General features: G+C 37.7%; 1 pseudogene; it reads right to left on the bottom strand.

The window, feature by feature from the left end:
* Positions 1–9,249: 9,249 nt before the first annotated feature.
* On the bottom strand, positions 9,250–10,814 carry LOC119193502 (annotated as a pseudogene).
* Between the last annotated feature and the right edge of the window lie 892 nt (positions 10,815–11,706).

The following is an 11,706-nucleotide window of genomic DNA, read 5'->3' as shown; positions in this document are numbered from 1 at the left end:
ATGATAAATATTTCAATATTTTCCCACGGGACACAATTACCAGCCCCCATAATTATGTCAACCATGGAAGGATATAGCATCCTTCGTCATTTTTAAAACTGCACTGCAGATAACAGATGTAGAATAAACAGTAATGTACACCACACATTATCAAAATATCGCAATTTTTTTAGCGCGTGTACACGAAGCCATTGCTTCAAGGTTGCCAGACTTACTATTATTTTTCCCAAACAAACAATAATTATGCATGACATGACAACAAATAATTTATTTACGTATGTTAATTCCAAAATGTCATTGTTTATTAGAGCGTTTTAATTCTGAATAGCAATTTCGGTCGAGACAAGTTTTTGATGATTTTAATAATATGCTCTGTATTATATACTGTCCCACTGTTGGGCACGGGCCTCCTCTACTACTGAGAGGGAATAGGCCCTAAATCCACCTCGCTGGCCTAGTGCGGTTTGGTAGACTTCACGCACCCTCGGAAATTCCTAATAGAGAATTTCTCAGGTATGCAGGTTTCCTCACGATGTTTTCCTTCACCGTTAAAGCAAGCGATAATTCACAAAGAATACACACCTAATTTTTTAGGAAAGTCAGAGGTGTGTGCCTTTGGGATTTGAACCTGCGGACATTCATCTCGGCAGTCCATTCCACAACCAACAAGGCTATCGCCACTTTGGATGATTTTAGTTTATAATAATAATAATTGCTTTATTTCAGACCAACAGTTACAGTCCATAATGTTAGTAAGCTTAAATAACGATGCTAGTATGATATTATAATTAATACATTGTGTGAAGTTTAATCCACTGTATTCACAATGCAACCTGTTAGCTATCATAGCTAAGAGCCTGTTATCACTTATCCCGAATCCTGCTTAACATTGACGCGCATCGCTTGCGCAGAATTTAAGAAATAATTTTTGGTATCCGAGTCTGAGTAGATGCTGTTACTTAATATTTATGCCGGCGGGCAACAGTGTCCTTTAATGCAATTGAATGTCAAGACTAACAGGTATTCTTATGTTTTTTATTTCCCTAAAATATTTTTACAGAACAAGGTTTTGGTTCCTTGGCATCCAAACTAGGTGTAACCTCTATTTTGGGTGAGAGTGTTCGTCTACAAGTATAATATTGGCTTAAAAATATTCTTGACATAATTTGAGATTCATATCTATAATGAATTACAATATAGGTAACTATTATTTTACATGTAACAAGCTCTTAATCTGCTATGGAATTCTTGTATTGTATTGCAACTAACCTACTAATATTATAAATGGGAAAGACTGTGAAAATGCTTGGATGTTTGTTAGAAGTAAACGCAGCAAGTATGTATTCAATTCATGAATTTGGCACACGAAAAGACCATATCCCGAATTAGCATATAAGCAATTTATCCTGGTAACTGGCTCTATTTTTATGTGAATTTTTAAATATAGTCAGGGAGCCCTATTGTGTCTAGGGAGATGTATCTTTTTGCAATTACGGACATTTTTATAGAAGGACTTGATAGCCGTAAAGATAACTTAGGGGATTTTTTAACTCTTTTCATTATATGAGCATCAAAGCTGCCCTTCAATAAGTTTACCCCTAATTGCAAAATGACTGATATGCCTTCACAGATGGAATAAGGCACCCTGATATGCCTAAAAATAATGTTATTTCGAGGCAATATACGTTGCGCATGGCAACACCGATAAATCGTAATGTGTGATTTCGCAAGACGTTCTGAGTCACATGCTTGTTGCTTTCTCGCGCCTAACTCGGAACAAGACAACCACATGTTCATCTTATTCTTTGTTCATTTTATACGAAAATCGTTACCAATAACATCATTAATCAGTTGTTACTTTTTGACTTGAAATCAGATAAACAATATAATTATAAATAATACTAATATCAACTCTGTATTATATACTGTCCCACAGCTGGGCACGGGCCTCCTCTACTACTGAGAGGGATTAGGCCTCAGTCCACCGCGCTGACCCATTGCGGATTAGTAGACTTCCCACATCCTCAAAATTCTTATAGAGAACTTCTCAGGTATGCAGGTTTCCTTACAATGGTTTCCTTCACATGTGTTCATAATCCACAATACTCGATGGTACAAATTACTTACACAGCAAGGCTATAGAATACCTGGAACTTAGCGTCTAGAAAAATTTACACACATATATCTATAAGTTCTTTGAACGTGCTTTAGCCCTGTGTGGTGGACTTAACCCTTACATTTATAGAAGCGCATTAAGCAGTGGATTAGAAGGTAATACTTTTTTTTTTATTTATAAGCTTTTCTAGCGTGAAAGTGTTTCGGGATAATAGTACTGTTAAATAACCTTCCCAGGTAGTGGCGGCCTTAGACGACGCAAACCCCCGGCTAAAGCATAAAAAAGTTCCTTGGTTTAAATAGTTTCGTCGGTAAAATCGTAAAGAAAGGTCTTCCAAGGCGCCGGCCCCTGTAGGTACCAAGCCTCGGGCGGTTGCCCGGTTCGCCTCCTCCTAAGGCCACGTCCGTTACCAGGGTCCCAAACTGTCTCCATAACAAATTTCATTGAAATTAGTTCGGCAGTTTTTAGTTTACCACATTCAGACAAACTCGGCGGGGTCTTTATTTTTACAATATGTAAGGATATTTCTGTGGTACTTTACGGGCCTGTATGAACAAACCTAATCTATTATTGCATTCCATGTCAACTCAATTGTACCACAAGATTGGACGTAAACGTTTTATTTAGGCCCTTGTACGCGGACGACGACAATTCTGACATCCGCGAATTGAACATGTTTTTCTTATAATCAAGCTATTGTATGTTAAATTGTTATGCTGAATCCACGTTGTAGATATGTGTTGGTGGTATTTTGATGCCTGTCCCATCGATGTATAGGTACTACGTACTAGATCTGGTGTTCTGAACACTACCTGTGTTCAACTGCAGTGTACTGCAATTCGGTGTTGGTTGCCATTTTATTTATATTGCAAACATGCAATGCTTTTTAAAGCGCTTTAAAAAGCATTGCATGTTTTTAAAGCCAATGAGTGTGTTTCGCTCCTAAATCAGCCTAGCTCGAAGCCATTCCACTTACTATCAGGTGCAGTAAAGAAGTTGATTTGCCGTTTAATAAAAAACATAAGCATTATTTCTCTACACTCGAGCCTGATGAAATCAGTATTACCTACTTAGGTAAAAGGCAACCAGCTGTATGTAATGTACCATTATTTGTGCAGTCATTGATTTTACTTTATTTTTATTTTTGAAAGCAGATCTCTCGTATTCGGGAGCTGTTTGGGTAGGTATCACAGCAAAGTCTATTTCTAACGCCAAGCAGCTGAGTGCTTGTAATGTTGTGTTCAGGTTTAATGGACTTGTATCCAGTATTATTACTGGGCAATATGAGACTTAGCATCTTATGACTCAAGGTGGCGAGCGCAGAGGGCTGCCTCACAGTACTTTATGACTCAAATTAGGCGATAGGCATGCTAGTCTCGTCATCCTATTTCAATAAAATATGATTAAGTTATTTTTCGTATCTCGAAAATAACATCAAGGCATTAAAAATTTTTCCTTCTTTCATGAATGGATTGCCTCGACTGACGTATCCTCACTCTCTCACAAAATACTAACCCGAAGTGACAGCTATATGTGGTCTTCCATTTTTTGAGTAGAATGTCAGGTGCCCAATAATCCTTCTTCTTCCTTAGTCCTTTCATTTTTAGTCCACAGTATCCATGGCATTTTTCGTATTGTGGGTGTTTGATGATCTTTTAACATCAGCTGTTGTTTTATCTGTTAGTTGGGTATTTGTTTGAAGAATCTAGAAAGTCTATATCGGGTAGGCACTTGTAATTGCATAAGTTCATTGTTGTTAAAACCATTTCAATGTAGTTATATGTGATAATGTTCTCGGGTTAAATAAATTATCATATCATTATGTATAGGTACCTAATTTTCGCCAAATCAAGCACTAATTGACTCTACTTTTGATTTCATACGTCGCAACTATATTAATGAAGCGATGTCTTTATTTTGCCAACAAGGAATAGAAGAGGAAATTGAAATTCATTTGACTAATTCAATGTGTTATTTTTTGCATATTGCACAAGCACGTTTATTCTAAGTGTTTTATTGTACCTCTAGGATGCTATTGCCTTTTTAAGGTCTCAGATTTAGAACCCAGGTCGTGTATAAATCGCGCTTTTATACTCTTTTAGGCCGGCATAATTGTGTCGACTGCCGAGGGATAATCTCTCATCAGTCGACATTCTATTGAAAACCATTCTACTTACCATTAGGTGCGGTGGGGTCAATTTACCAAGCTCGTATTAAAATATGCAGTCTTAGAAATGTCCGGTAAATAGCAAAGTTACATCTATCCACCCCAAAAAGGAAATTTTACAATATATATTGTACATTTACACAATGCCTAAGTCGCAGATGTTTTTCCATTAGGCCATCGCTTAGCAACCAACGAGGAAGTAATAAAAAATGCTCGTCACGGCCTTGTCTCCAATTGTCGTCGCCCACGCTGAGGGGGTAGCAGTAAACACAACTGACTGAGTGACATAATTTGTCAGCGATTTTTTTGTCCTAGCAGAACGTAATAGTTGACAGTACTATATTGCTCATTAGAAAATTTGCATTTTTTTGGGAAGTGCCCGTCCCACCTTCTGCAATTTTTATAAGCCAGAAACGGCAGTGGCACCCGTTTTATGACACCGAGCGACGCTGGGAGCATTAATTAGTCTTAGTCTTAACCAGCATTTAATCAATTCCTTGTTTTCGTTCTTCCTTCCTATTCTGTCTATGAAGTTGGAAATATATTTTTCAGAATTTACAATTACAATTTCTTTGTAATTGTAAATTCTGAAAAATTATTTGTTATGATTTTACTTCTTTGATCTGTAATTTTCATATGAATCAGCCAGCATAAATGAAATGAAATGAAATAATTTATTTGAACCTGTAAAATGTTATACATTATTTAGATTCCATCAATAATAACTCTATCACCAGTTCGGAAAGCAGTTTTCACCAGAGAAGAACGAGCAAGAAACTCTGGTGTTGCTCTTTCCAAAATCCGTTCAAGGTATAAACTATAGTAACATACAGAGAAAAAAAAAATACATTTAGTTTTTTTATTATTGTTTAGAGTAGTATTATATTCTCGCAAAATAGGTAATATATTAATTTAAAATTTTCTACCCTTTCAGGAATCATGAAATATTATAATAATTTTCACCTATAATAATACCCTGAGTAGTTAGAAATAGTAAGCGAAATGGGCAGAACAGTCCACACAAGCAGCACCCGTTCACGAGTATGACGCAAATGTATGCTATATAATTGAAGTATAAATATAGTAACAATACTAAAGAAATTGCACTCAGAGCTATCTTATCAAGAAGTTAGATTAGATAATATGTTATAATATTAACACGTTGTAAAATGCAAAACGACTAGACCTTTCTGTTATTTTGTTGGTAAGATTTTGATATACTTATTCCGCTGATTCTATGCTGCGTTTCTACTAGAAGTTTCTTCTAAATGCGTTTACAATAGCATCAATAATTTGTAATGCAATATATATACGACTTGCCCCAATTCTTGCACTTCTTCTTCACTTTTATATCCAAAATCGGCTTATGGTTATTGTTTACGTGGTATAAATTGCTAGTGGATGTCGACCTCGCAAGTTTTCTTGTTAGTCTATCATTTTTTCGCACTTAGCCTGTAATAGGTGGGGCCGTTGTACGTGATATGCCGGCTTTGGTTCTAGCCAGGCCAACTCCTTCCAGAAGCGCAGGATGTCTTGTTAATCTAAACCTCGCTTTACATTTACCCAATTGCGATGTAGATCAAATGCGAGTTCGTCTTGCTAGGAACTATATTTTTCCTTACCAACAGCAGTGCGTACGGCCGTATTATTCTTTAAATATTGCAACCATGTTATGTTCAGTCCTTACTCTTAGATCTTGCGGGTGCTAGTGGCGAAGGGTGAGATTTGCCGAAAGGAAAGCGGACACATAATATAGGTATTAATACTAATTACCTATTTTTGATTTTAACCCACTATGCTATAAATATGAATATTATATTTAGTAAAAAATACAATTTCTTTTGACAGTTTGCTTAGATATTGTATTACAAAAAAGAAGCCGGCAGTAATCGCGTTATATGGACCTTTCGCTACTGGTGGGTGCTCCTTGTCAATGTTTCGTTTATCAAAATCATAATTATCATAAAAAACTTTTCAAAAAAGTTGTTTGTAGCAGAACGGTTTTATATTAGGAATCGTACTTTAGCATTACATTGGCTTTTAAATCTTCGAGCTATTTCTTTACACACAGGGCCGTCTCTGACCTTCGTAAGGTCAAATATTAATCTTTTCATGTGTTCAACTATTTATACACAAAATGTTATCTTCGAACGACGAAGTTCAGCGCTCCTTTATCTTAGAGATAATATTTGTTATGAGAGAGGGAAATTCGTGCAAATACCCACGTCGCGAACACACGTAATAGTTGTTGGTTTGAATACAATAATGTAAATCACATTTGTACGACGTGAGTTCAAGTAGCAATATGCAATATCTAGATTCCATTTTCTACGAAAAAAATATTTAAGATTCACATTCTTAATAAAGAGTTGGTTGAACTTACATTTTCTTCAAGCAATCGTTTTAATATTTGATTTAAGAATAGAAAAGACTTTACTAGTTTCAGTTTAACTTGGTATATTGCATTATGGTACAAAAAATATTTGTTTGATTTTACAAGTGCTTTCTACATCTACAGCGTGGGACGAAATTTCAATGTTCGTTTAACATCTCTTGTCTTAGTAATCAATAATGTTAAATGCTTCATCATCATCAGCTGCAGGATGTCACTGCTAAACATGGGCCTCCCCAAAGATTTTAAAATCTAAATATTGGAAGCGGCCCGCATCCAGCGATCTCCTTAAATGCTTAGTAATGCTTAGTAATTACTATTTAGTTGTGTACTTGTCTGTCAATAGTTCTAATAACTAAAACAATAAATACTTGTATGAATAACAGATATTGTTTAACTCTCAACTCGACATCGTTATGATTAATTTGTTTATCGAGTGACCGTATGTTCGTAGTTATTTATTTATTGCCATTTGCGTTCCATGTCAAGGTTAGGTTATGCACGCGGTTTATATTTAGATAAAAAATCTGTCTGTTTCCATTAAAGGCAGTAATTTTCAGAAATAAATTATCTATGAAATGATCTATTAGGTTATTTAACACATGAACATTATTTAATATTATTATATTTTTATGCAGGAAGGAGTACTTGCAGCATCATGAATTTGGAATTAAAAATTGCTTCCCTACATGAATGTTCCGCCCTGGCAGAATGTTCAGCGTAGAGTCTATCTCATCTCATCAGCCTACGACTGTACTGCAGAACATATTCCTCCCTAGACGCCACGTTGCTCGGTCCTCTGCTCTCAACAGAGTCCACTTATCGTTTCCATAAACGCAGTAATTTTCAGAAATGGAATATTAAAAGAAATGTATCTATGTAGGTAATTTAAGATATGAATTTATTATTTAATATTTTTATAATTTATGCAGGAAAGGAGTACTTGCGTAGCATCATGAACTTGAAATTAAAAGATTGCTAATCCTACATGAATTTTACCCGCCCTGGCAGAAGAATGTTCATCGAAAGTCTATAATAGTCTATGAATTAAAAAGTAATAGAATTCAGAATATTAATTTGATTTATACGTAATTTAAATTTAAATGCCTCATATGTCCTTCCCACAGACCATGGATAATTTCAATATAAGTGAAATAATTAGAAATGTAGAGTACTTAAAATATACTTTTAACATAAACAATATGGATTTGAGACCCAAATAGGCCGAAAGATACAATTTCCTGGCATGTTTAATCGACAGAAAAAAAACTTAAACTAATCTCTAATTTGATAATTTATTTCTCAAACAAGTTCTAACATGTTTGTTATTTACAATTCATATTTGTTACCTATTCAATTAATGTAAGTTTCATAGTACTAAGAATACAGAAGATGCATTAGAAACGTTCCTAACCTAACCTGCGAGCTAAATAACCTTATTATCGCAATCCAACCACAAATGACCTCACCGTGTCATCCGACAAAACAATTCCATACAAATGCATCGTGAACTATATATTTCAAATTGTCATGACACACGCTTTACTTTACGCATGACATCATGTTAGTTATCATTGGCCAGCGCGACGTGACCCGTCGCGCCACCCCGCTCTCGTACAATAATGTCCAAATAGAGGCCATAACGGGAACCGGCGGAGGTCTATCCGCTGGTCGTTAAGTGCAATGCTATTTATAACCAAGGAGAATGATGTCAGGTGTTGCCAAGACTTACCACGAACCATTATTTCTCAGTTAAAATAACTATAAAACTTGTTTGGAGGTCTGTCTTTTTGTTTGTAAAATGGGTTGTTCAATGATGTCATGCTGGCAATGTTACTGGTTGTTAAAACCTAAATTATTCAAATTAGTTTTGTTTGCCCCTTTTCAATACTTCATTGTTCGAATTTTGTTGTGTCTAAGTTTAATTTGTATACTGTCCTTTTCTTTTGTTTCTCTAATTTAATTGCGTTTTTATTTTGTTTTTCTATATTTATTTAGGTAACCTTGACTAAAACCAGAACATGATCTTTGTGATATTTATCTTAAGTAACCTGAATGGTTGGTTTCTTAATAAAGTGCATGTGTATTATTACTTGTTTTGTATGTTTCCGTCTTATCAATTACGTAATAGTGCAGTGGGAATTAATTTCGTTGAATCGATACCGTTACAAGGTAACCTGATGGCGGAATTCGTATTTTTGTGTATTTATTATAATGTATATTAACAATGTTAGGTATATTTCTGTATTTAGAACTGATTTGAGGCTTATTATCTTTATCAGTTTGTTTTCATCAGTTTAATACTTTCGTCGAATTAAAACAAATATATATTATCAAATATGATGTCATTTAATGCAATTAATTTCATAATTTCTCAGAAAACCAACTTCCCAGAATCTTTCAAAAACAAATAGGTATTAAAACCTGTGTAGTTTTTTCTGCATAAATGGAAAATGAAAGTAAAGTCTTATAAATAAAAAATCTTTATTATATACATTAAATTATTGTTCAAAACAATTTTAATCGATCATAAAAAGAACTTCTGTTACCGAAGCCGTCACAGTAGCACGCTTGGCCAGACGCGACACTTGCACACATGATGCAGTGTCTATTAGTTCAGCTTTTTTAAATGTTCAGACCTAGCTTCCAAGGAAGCGTGGTTACTAGCATAATGTACTTCGTACAGTATGACCGGCATTGTTTAGTTGTGCGATCTGTTAAAACGTTAGGAAGCTTATCTCGTGACGCAGTACGGGGTTCAATAATGTTACTCGAACGAAAAGTAACTCTTATTATAATGGCATGTACTAAGTTGCGGGCGTGGCCCCTCCCTCTAATGGTGGTCTTCGATCTCCTGCTCTTGCTCTTCGTCGAACTCGGCGTCCTCGTCGGCGGTGGCCTCCTGGTACTGTTGGTACTCGGACACCAGGTCGTTCATGTTGCTCTCGGCCTCGGTGAACTCCATCTCGTCCATGCCCTCGCCGGTGTACCAATGCAAGAAAGCCTTGCGCCTGAACATAGCGGTGAACTGTTCAGAGATGCGCTTGAACAGCTCCTGGATAGCGGTGGAGTTGCCGATGAACGTGGCCGCCATCTTGAGACCACGCGGCGGGATGTCGCACACGGCGGTCTTAACGTTGTTGGGGATCCATTCAACGAAGTACGACGAGTTCTTGTTCTGGATGTTCAGCATCTGTTCGTCGACCTCCTTCATGGACATGCGACCACGGAAGATGGCGGCGACGGTGAGGTAACGGCCGTGACGCGGGTCGCACGCACGCCATATGTTCTTAGCGTCGAACATCTGTTGGGTGAGCTCGGGCACGGTGAGGGCGCGGTATTGTCTGCTTCCACGGGATGTGAGAGGAGCGAAACCGGGCATGAAGAAGTGGAGACGAGGGAAAGGAACCATGTTGACAGCCAGTTTGCGGAGATCAGCGTTCAACTGACCAGGGAACCTGAGGCAGGTAGTGACACCGGACATTGTGAGGGATACCAAGTGGTTGAGATCACCATAGGTGGGTGTGGAGAGTTTGAGCGTGCGGAAGCAGATGTCATATAAAGCCTCATTGTCGATGCAGTAGGTTTCGTCTGTGTTTTCTACGAGCTGGTGCACTGAGAGAGTCGCGTTGTAGGGTTCGACTACGGTGTCTGATACTTTGGGCGAGGGGACGACTGAGTATGTGTTCATTATTCTGTCAGGGTATTCCTCACGGATCTTTGAGATAAGGAGGGTGCCCATACCGGAACCGGTACCGCCACCAAGGGAGTGTGTGAGCTGGAAGCCCTGCAGGCAATCGCACGATTCGGATTCTTTGCGGACTACGTCAAGAACTGAATCGACAAGCTCAGCGCCCTCTGTGTGAGTGTCCTTTGGCCCAGTTGTTGCCGGCTCCGGATTGTCCGAAGACGAAGTTGTCCGGACGGAAGATCTGTCCGAAAGGTCCGGAGCGGACAGAGTCCATGGTGCCGGGCTCGAGGTCCACGAGAATGGCGCGCGGCACGTACTTGCCACCGGAGGCCTCATTGTAGTACACGTTGATGCGCTCCAGCTGCAGGTCCGAGTCGCCATGGTAGGCACCGGTGGGGTCGATGCCGTGCTCGTCAGAGATGATCTCCCAGAACTGGAACAAAGAGAGTTACCGTTAGCGAAACTAATCGAAAGCTGCTTGAAGCGCTGCGAGGGCATTCAATTAAAATGCCATCACGTGGCTCAGCTAGCGCAGCGCTTCCAAACCGGTTGTAATGGAGGTTGGAGAGCTGCATTCATTCTATTCAAATTACAATAAAAGCCAATGAGCCGGCACAGACAGGATCCATAATTCATGTTAAATCTGTCTCGGAGACGTTGCGCAACAAAGCTGAGCGTGGTGCCGCCTACGCCCATCCATATTCGGTGTATCCATCCATAAAAGTCGGTGTGGGTATATTTCGCAAATTATCATTCAATTTGTGTACGTACTGGCCCGCCATATGGACTAAATTTCTCGAATTTTATGTAACCTTCGTGTGAAATTAATAATCACGATTTATTAAATTGAATACGTAACATTTTGACTTTCAGCTGACCGAATGTCTCACATTTGTGTGAGAGTTCTGAAACTCTCTCCTTTATTCTTATAACGTAATGTTTCTGGCCTACTCAAGCTTTTTGTTTTTATAAGTTAATACTTATTTTCTGAAACTCAAGTATTCAATGTTAATATTTAATTATTCTATCATTAATATTCCTCTACAAAACTCTACAACATTTTCCGTGTATTTTCAAGTATATTTGAAACTGTATTTACCGAGGCACATCAAGTCTTAATATTATTCACTATCGTTTAATCTTTAACTACTATGACGTCATCCCTTACACTCTAAGCGTTTGCATTTGCATAATCAATTACTTCCAAGTTATTACAATCACCAAGGCTGCATAAGTACTTTGCTGGCGCCTAGCTTCCGTTGCTATTGCATAAATATTTCCGACTCTCCGCGTCAATATATCTACGAGAATTATTTTTGCAGTATAAGTAGTTCTATTTA

This window comes from Manduca sexta, unplaced genomic scaffold (assembly GCF_014839805.1).
Source record: "Manduca sexta isolate Smith_Timp_Sample1 unplaced genomic scaffold, JHU_Msex_v1.0 HiC_scaffold_60, whole genome shotgun sequence".
In the NCBI taxonomy this organism is placed as follows: domain Eukaryota; kingdom Metazoa; phylum Arthropoda; class Insecta; order Lepidoptera; family Sphingidae; genus Manduca; species Manduca sexta.
The sequence above is the reverse complement of the archived record's forward strand: the minus strand, read 5'-3'. Positions and strand labels throughout refer to the sequence as shown.